Genomic DNA, 8,508 nt, shown 5'->3' on the forward strand with positions numbered 1-8,508 from the left:
AAGTTAATCTCCGTTTTCTTGTCTGTAAAATGATAGGTGGAATTTATGGATTTGATGTTATATGTTGGAATTCTAGTTACAAATGTTAGAAACCCATTCAAGATGGCTTAAGCCAAAACGGGGGATTTATTAGTTCCTGGAGCAAGAAAGGAGGCTTGAGAAGACCTCACAGAATCAAAAGCTGCAGGCACCACGGCTTCAGGAATTGGAACCCAGATGTAATGCCCCAGGTTTTCTATGCCCACCCCAAATTTCTGCTTATTTCCCTTTGCTCCATTCTCTCTCACTGCAAACAGGCTTCCTTCTTCCCCAGGCTTCCCTTCACCCCTTTTCTGCAGGTGCCCCAAAGGCTGGGTTACGCCCCCACTGTAAACTGAGAACTCAAATGGATCCTGATAGCACAGCTTGAACCAAATAACCAAAACTTTGGAACAATTGTGTAAATGGGTATTATGGTTAGACTGTCCCAGTTCTACATTATAAGCCCATCTCTGTGGCCAGGAAGTGGGTGTGGGAGTCATGGAAAAGCTCCTGACCAGGGAACACATGTTATTAGAAAGAAAGGGCACTAACCAGGAAAATTCTTAAGAAAAACAAACAATGGCAACCATACTCCACTGATGTTCTTCTTGGTTATACACTGAGTGGCCAGATTATTATGACCACCCCATCAGTACTTTGTTGGGCCACCTTTTGCCTTCAATACTGCGGCGATTCTTCTTGGCATTGACTCCATGAGATGTTGAAAGGTGATGCGAGGAATCTGACACCATGCCTGATGAATAGCACTGTCCAGTTCTGTGAGATGTGATGGTTGTGGAATCAGCTGCCTGATGGCTCTTTTAACTTCGTCCCACAAATGCTCAATTGGATTGAGATCTGGTGATTGTGGGGGCCACCTAAGCAAGGTAAAGTCTCCCTCATGTTCTTGAAACCACTCCTGCACAATACAAGCACCGTGGCATGGCGCACTGTCTTGTTGGAAGAAGCCATCTCCATTGGGATACGCCATCAACATGATAGGATGAACTTGATCAGCAATGATACTTAGGTAAGTTGTGCTATTGAGACGTTCCGCATGAATTAAAGGGCCCAAATCATGCCAGGAAAACATGTCCCAAACCATAACACTGCCCTCACCAGCTTGAAGGGTTGTACTCATGTGTGTGAGGTGCATGCTTTCATGCTGTTTCCTCCAAATTCTCACTCTGCCATCTTCATGATGCAACTGAAAACGTGATTCATCAGACCACATGACTTTTTTCCAATGCTTGACTGTCCAATCCTTGTGTTCCTGTGCAAATTGGAGGCATTTTATCTTGGTAACTGCAGACAGAAAAGGTGTTCGAACAGGCCTTTGGCTTTCATATCCCATATGATGCAGTGTACGGCTAATTTGCCTACAAACATCAGGTGGTCATAATAATCTGGCCACTCAGTGTATAATACTATGTCAGATATGAGGTATTCAAGTCTCAAAAACAAACAACAACAAGAAAAGATTACCAAAAAACAAATGCATCATTGACTATTATGAGAAAACTAGAGGCCCAGTGCACAAAAATTCATGTACTCGGGGGCATCCCTCAGCCCAGCCTGCACCCTCTTGCAGTCCAGGACCCCTCAGGGGATGTCCACCTGCTGGCTTAGGCCCACTCCCTGGGGGATTGGGCCTAAGCTGGCAGACATCCCTTTGGCAGCCCAGGAGCCCTCGGGGAGCGGGCCTAAGCTGTTGGTCAGACATCCTTAGCACTGCAGAGGAGGCAGGAGCGGCTCCCAGCACCGCCACTGCTCTGGCCAGCCATAAGCTTGCTTCTGGCATAACAGCGCTTCCCCTGTGGAAGTGCACTGACCACCGGGGGCAGCTCCTGCATTGAGCATCTGCCCCGTAGTGGTGAGTGTGCATGATAGAGACTGGTCGTTCCACCATCAGGGTCAATTTGCATATTACCCTTTTATTGCATAGGATATTCATTTTAATTTTTATGGATTTGTGAACCCTGTTGACATCTTTTCTTTGCAGCTATTTTGTTTGTTTTTCGCTATTTCCATTCATTGCAATGTGATCTTGTCAGGTCTTAGCACAGATAAGAAAGAGCTGGGAAAAAAATAAAATGAAAGCACCAGCATCCTGGTAATGACATTACCTTTAACATGATTTGGAAACTGAAGGCCCTGATCATTGAGACATTAGATCCCTTGGCACCATTACAAGCCAAGATGTGTTAACTTGACATTTTGATGTAGCTCCAGTTTAAGTAATTCATTTTCTTAAATTCCCAAAGAAATTTAAGCTAGATAGAGGAATCTTTCAACCTTAAAATAAAATGTGTGCTTGTCCTAAAGCTCAAAGAGTTTGTTATCCTGGGTGTTCTTAAATTTGTCCAACAAACTAGTTGCCTTATATTTTTTCTGTTCTTTTAAAACATGAATGGACAAAGGACTGATTTTTTTTTTAAAGCCTAATTTGAAGGTATTCTAGATGTTTGTGTATATATGTATTTTTTAAGATGGTAGCAGTCTTGAATGCTTTCATATTTTTGTAACTTTAAGAATTAGAGTTAATAGATTTATTTAAGTTAATATTGTTTATATTTTTACATGAAGTTGACATTGTGCACTAAGACATCTACATCAATAAATGTTAGGCTGATGATTCATACTTATTTTCCAAAAATTCTACTGCCATCAATATGTAATTTGCATTCCAAAAACTGGTAGAAAATTTAAATCTATATTTTCTCTGTCCTTTGAGGTCTTACTCTATTATGACTCCTGTATTAGCTTTTCCAGACATCTTTTTGAGGCAATACCCTTCAACTTCAGTGTGCACAAGAATCACTTGGGAGCACTTTGGAAAATACAGAAGTTTGGATTTACTGCTAATGTACTAAATCTGATCTCTAAGGTGGAGTCTAAAATCTGCACATTTAATAAGTTTTCCACGTGATCTGTCACTGATGCAGAAAAATATTACACTGTGCAGTTTAGTGATAGTCATGAGTGTATTAATATAAAAAACTTCAAAAATAGCAATACTGATATAAAATACAATGTATTATGCTCTACATAGAGTTATAGCCTTTTGAGTATTTACAAATAATACTCTGTCAGCAGTTGTCAAACTTGGCTACACATTGGAGTGGACTGGGGAAAGGTTAAATTTCCCTATGCCAAAGCCACACCCCAGATGAATTAAATCAGAATTCTGGGGTGGAATCCAGACATCAATGTCTTTGGGAAGGGGATGGTTTATTCTCTTACCTTTTTAAAGTATTCTTTTTGGAAAGAATGCTTAAGTTCTATTCTCTTGGCAAATTCCAATTATTCAATACAGCAGCGGTTCTCAACCTGTGGGTCACGACCCCTTTGGCGGTCAAACAACCCTTTCACAGGGGTCGCCTAAGGCCATCCTGCTTATCAGATATTTACTTATGATTCATAACAGTAGCAACATTACAGTTATGAAGTAGCAACGAAAATAATTTTATGGTTGGGTCACAACATGAAGAACTGTATTTAAAGGGCCAGAAGGTTGAGAACCACTGCAATACAGTATTATCATAGTCACCATCCTCAAAGTGTATTTATCTTATACCTGAAAGTTTATACCCTTTTACCAAACTCTCCTTTCCCACTCCCACCCTTCCCCTATCCCCTGGCAAACACCATTATACATTCTGTTTCTATGACTTTGAATTTTTTTTTTTTTTAGATTCCACATATAAGTGATATAGAGCATTTGTCTTTCTCTGCCTTATTTCACTTAGCATAATGCCCTCAAGTTCCATCCATACTGTCGCAAATGATGGGATTTCTTTTCTTTTTGTAAGGCTGAATAACAGTCCATTGTGTACTTATATATACCACATATTCTTTCCCATTCATCCATCCATGGCCTCAAGAAACCAAAAATAGACCCCCCATTTGACCCAGAAATCCCACCCGGGATGACATCCAAAACAAGTGACATCACTTTCTCAAAGAGACAGCTGCACTCCCATGGTCCCTGCAGCACGGTCTGCAAAGGCTAAGATAGGGTCTGATTTTTATGTCATAGATTTCAATTGAGTTATTGATTCTGAGCTTGTGTGGCCTTGAGTGTGTGATGCTGTCAATGTGTGGAAAGCCTAACATTTCCCCAAAGAAATGACAACGTGGTGAGGCCCCCACATCTAAACTCTGTCTCCTTTAAAACTGTTTTCAAGCCACCATTTCAGACTTTGTTACGGTGGAGCTACTACAGAACTTAGTCCCTGGCATGTTTCATAATCCAAAATGCAGCCTACTTGGGTCTAAGCTGGAGGCCTTCAGTATTGAAGTGTTAATGTGGACTCTCCTTTCTGCTGGGGTCAGATCTCCAACTTCCTCCGACATTGCTCAGCATTGCTTTTCTTCTCTCAACTCACCCATTGACAAGCTTCAGGGAGGCTCTGCGGGGACACGAGCAGCCGAGCTCATTCAGGGACACTGAGGGGACCTCTGGCTCCCCCTCTGCACAGTTTCTTTTTTCAGTGGCAACAGATGCCTGTTGCTCCCCTTCTCCTGAAAATGTTCTGCTCCCCAGGCTCACTGTTTGGACGCCCCCGCCGCCCCTTGCTGTGCCACAGTCGGGGAACTGTCCCCAGTCAGAGAGGTCAGCCTAATACGGGCTCACCTTGTGAGCATCCAACATCTATATACATGCCCTTATATATTTGCCTAGTTTTACATAGATTTTCAATATGAGCACTTCTCTTATATCAGGTATATAAGTGGGAGCAGATTTTCTTTTTTGGGGGGTGGGGGTGGGGGGGAAACAAACAGTATGTAAAATATAGTTTTACCTTGCCAGAGAGAATTCACTTTTATTTGTAGCAGATTACCTTTACCAACTGAGAATATACCATTTCCCCATCTGGGTTTCTCTTTTTATGGGTAATGAGAGGTATTCTATTCCAGGCTCAACTTGTTTGCCGATTTTCATGGGTGCCAACAGAAGTCCGGGTTGTTCATACGAACCTCTAACATGTCCACACCTAAACTCTGATTTTGCCTCCAAGTCTTCCTAAGAATTGGGGAATCCTTCTTGAGTTCTCTGGGTCTTCGCCACCATTTAAGGTAGGGGCCCATCACGGCAACAAAAAGTGGAGCTGATTAAACTGAGATTCACTCTGTGCCAAGGCTGGTGTATTTCTGCCTCACCTTGCGCCACAGATGGATCCTCTCAGAGACCCCGAGCTTGATTTTTAATTTCTAATGGCATTTTTTTTTTTATCATACCACAGTTTTTACATAGTTGAATATATCTTTTACTTAGAGACTTGTACGCTGTATGCACTGCCAAGACACTAAAAAGAAGCATTCGTATTTTGTTCTAGAATGTATACAGCTTTATTTTAGGTTTAGATCTTTCATTCATCTGTAATTTATTTGGAGGTGAGAAATGACGTAGAAATCAGCTTCTTATTAACTCTAAATGGCAAGCCAGTTGTTATAATACCATGTGGGGAATAATCCTTTTCTTCTTGACTAAAACTAATTCCCAAATATTTGGGGCTCTAGTTGTGGGTTCTTTGACTCCTATTAATAACAATGTTCAATAAATAGTAATACATGTTTAATAAAAACATAAACCTTGGGTGTTTACTGGTTTCCCCACACCTTGTGAGGACCTGAGGTCCATTTTGATTATTCTGACATGCGTAAGATTGAACATGTGGCCTCAGCGTCTCCTGGCAGTATTCAAATCAGCCAATAGCCCAAGCATAAATGCAGCACAGAAGCTCAGGCTCACACCTTAGGCTGAGATACTGACCCCTCAAAATTTAGTTGCCTTGGTAACTCTTCAATGCCTTCAAACAGATTTTTAATATATATTTGATTTGATTTTCCTAGTTGTTTTCAGTCAGTTGAATGGCCTGTTTTAAGCTAATTTAACATAGCCCCAAGCATATGTTGGGACTTCTAACCCCTCATTATAAAGTCCTAAGGATTTAAAGTACATTCCCTTAGTTGTCCTAAGAGAAATTCTAGGTAAGCCAGGATTTTTAAAAATTCCCCTTCAATCTTTCAGATTCCTTTTTAAATTGAACTAATGTTTCAGAGTTAATTTGAATATTTCTGAACTTGCTGGTGTAATTTACTAGCTTTATAGATATAGAAAGTATAGTGCAGTAAATCAATACAGGATTTGAACACTGTTTTTGAACAAACACCAAGATTGGGTCTTAAAAGACCTCTTTCACCCTCTTCTTCTGGGTTTTAGGACATTAGTCAAATGGGCAAGTATCTGAGATGCAGGTGTTTGGTTTTTTTAAAGAAGATTGCATTTTCTTTTTTTATGTATTAATTGATTTCAGAGAGGGGAAGGGAGAGGGAGAGAAAGATGAAATCATGGATGAGAGACTTTAGCTGCCTCCTGCATGCCCTATCCTGGGGATTTATCCTGCAACCAGGGCATTGAACCGATGACCTCTTGGTTCATGGGTCAATGCTCAACCACTGAGCCACACCAGCCAGGCCAGAGATGCAAGTTTTGATAGGGAAATCCGGCAGCAATGGGAATAACTCTAAATCATTTCTCACAAATGGTTTTAAAATGGATCATATGCACCTCTTTCTTTCCCTCTTCTGATTTTTCTGTAAAACATTCTGGAGGCTAGATGTCCAAGCGAAGTGTCAGCAGGTTTGGTCTCTTCTGCAATTTCTCTCCTTGGCTTGCCCATGCATCACAGTGTTTTACAGCTCCCCAGGTGATTGCAATGTGCAGCCAAGATAAGAACCATTGGCCTTGATAGATTTATAGGCATGGAAAGAGTATTGAGAGATTGATTTTTCCAGTATAGTTAAATATTTGGAGCAAAGAATTTCAAGAGGACAAAAGCCTAAAACTTGCCTATACACAAACGTATTTTTTAAAAGATACTTGACTGCCCTAACCAAGTTTGGCTCAGTAGATAGAGCGTCTGCCTGTGGACTGAAGGGTCCCAGGTTTGATTCCGGTCAAGGGCATGTACCTTGGTTGTGGGCACATCCCCGGTGGGGAGTGTGCAGGAGGCAGCTGATCGATGTTTCTCTCATTAATGTTTCTAACTCTCTATCCCTCTCCCTTCCTCTCTGTAAAAAAATCAATAAAATATATATTTTTTTAAAAAGATACTTGACTAACTCTACACTCTTGGCTATCAGAGGCAAAGGACCCTCACTCTCGTCATCCACAGTCATACCACTTAACGGAAAAATTAAAGAGATGATGCCATAGAAAAATTTATAGGCAAAGGTAAAGAGGAAGATTGGTCAATGGTCTTCTATTCTGAGAGGTCACGATACACCCAAGACATTAAAGATGTTGAATGAATTCAAAAGAAAGAGGACTTTTCTCTGTGCTCCCTGTTCCATGGGGAACATGGCCACATCTTGTTTTAGATTGGTAACTAACTAACCTGGATTTATAATTTCCTCATCTAACAGCCATTTATTGATCACCTACAGACTCCAGGCACCAGGCTAGGAGCAATGTATACCAAGATGGAAAGAACCTTTTGTTCAAAAGTGATGGGATGTAAGCTGGAGAACTGTTCACATACACAAACTCTAGGTTGGTTAGGGGGCTCCTGCACATTCACAACCTGGATGCTCTCCAACCAACCCAAAGAGCCAAGGAACTGCTTTTACTCCAGTGCGACTTGGATTTTTTTGTGAAGCAGATCACAGGGCTCAAGTTAGAGGTCTCCTTCCCATGAGATACCACACAAATAGATTATCTCTGCAGTTTAAGAGTTATGGCTGTGTATGCCCAGACGGTAACAATCTAACTTCGGATAAAGATACAAGAAGGCAACGCTATAAAAATGTTCAACTCCGGAAGACGAGAATGTAGCACAGCTTTCATTGCAATAAGGTGAGGGAAATAGTTTTCCAAACAACTTCGGGAAGGGGGAAGAAAAGTCATTTGCAAAAGCTCGGTACTTAAAATCTACAGATGGCCTAGCTAACAAATAAATCAATTAAAGGATGCGAAGTGTGAACAGAAACACAAATGTGAATTAAAACTATGTGAATGTGTTATGTATGAAGTAAGTATTTTAACCGCTGGCACTAAAAGTTCAAATTGAATTCTCTGATGATACGGAAAACAGGTATAATTGCCTGAGTAAAGGGTGGTTTGAGAATCACAGCTGGTGGGTGGGAAAATAAATGTGTTTCTGTGTTGTGAATAGACAGTAAAAGCGTGACAGATGAACAGAAAGCGCTTGCCAAGACGCCAACAATAGTCCAGGTGAGAAAAAGCGAAAGCTTAAAACCGAGCTGTCGCAGGGGAACTTGAATTAAGTAGTCACAGCTCTGTTTGCCACGATGCTCATGTTGATGGATTCCATGTGCCTTGTTTTGGCCAGTCCGGGCGAGGTTGCAGCAATCAGTCTGTTGGCCTGTTGAGGTCAGAGAGTTTGGGGCATTTGCTGGAGCTGCTAGCCTCTGTTCTGAGCATCTACGTTTTTCCTGGACTTTTGAAGGATTTCTGCCCAA

This window comes from Myotis nattereri (assembly GCF_964212035.1).
Source record: "Myotis nattereri genome assembly, chromosome: 17".
In the NCBI taxonomy this organism is placed as follows: Eukaryota; Metazoa; Chordata; class Mammalia; order Chiroptera; family Vespertilionidae; genus Myotis; species Myotis nattereri.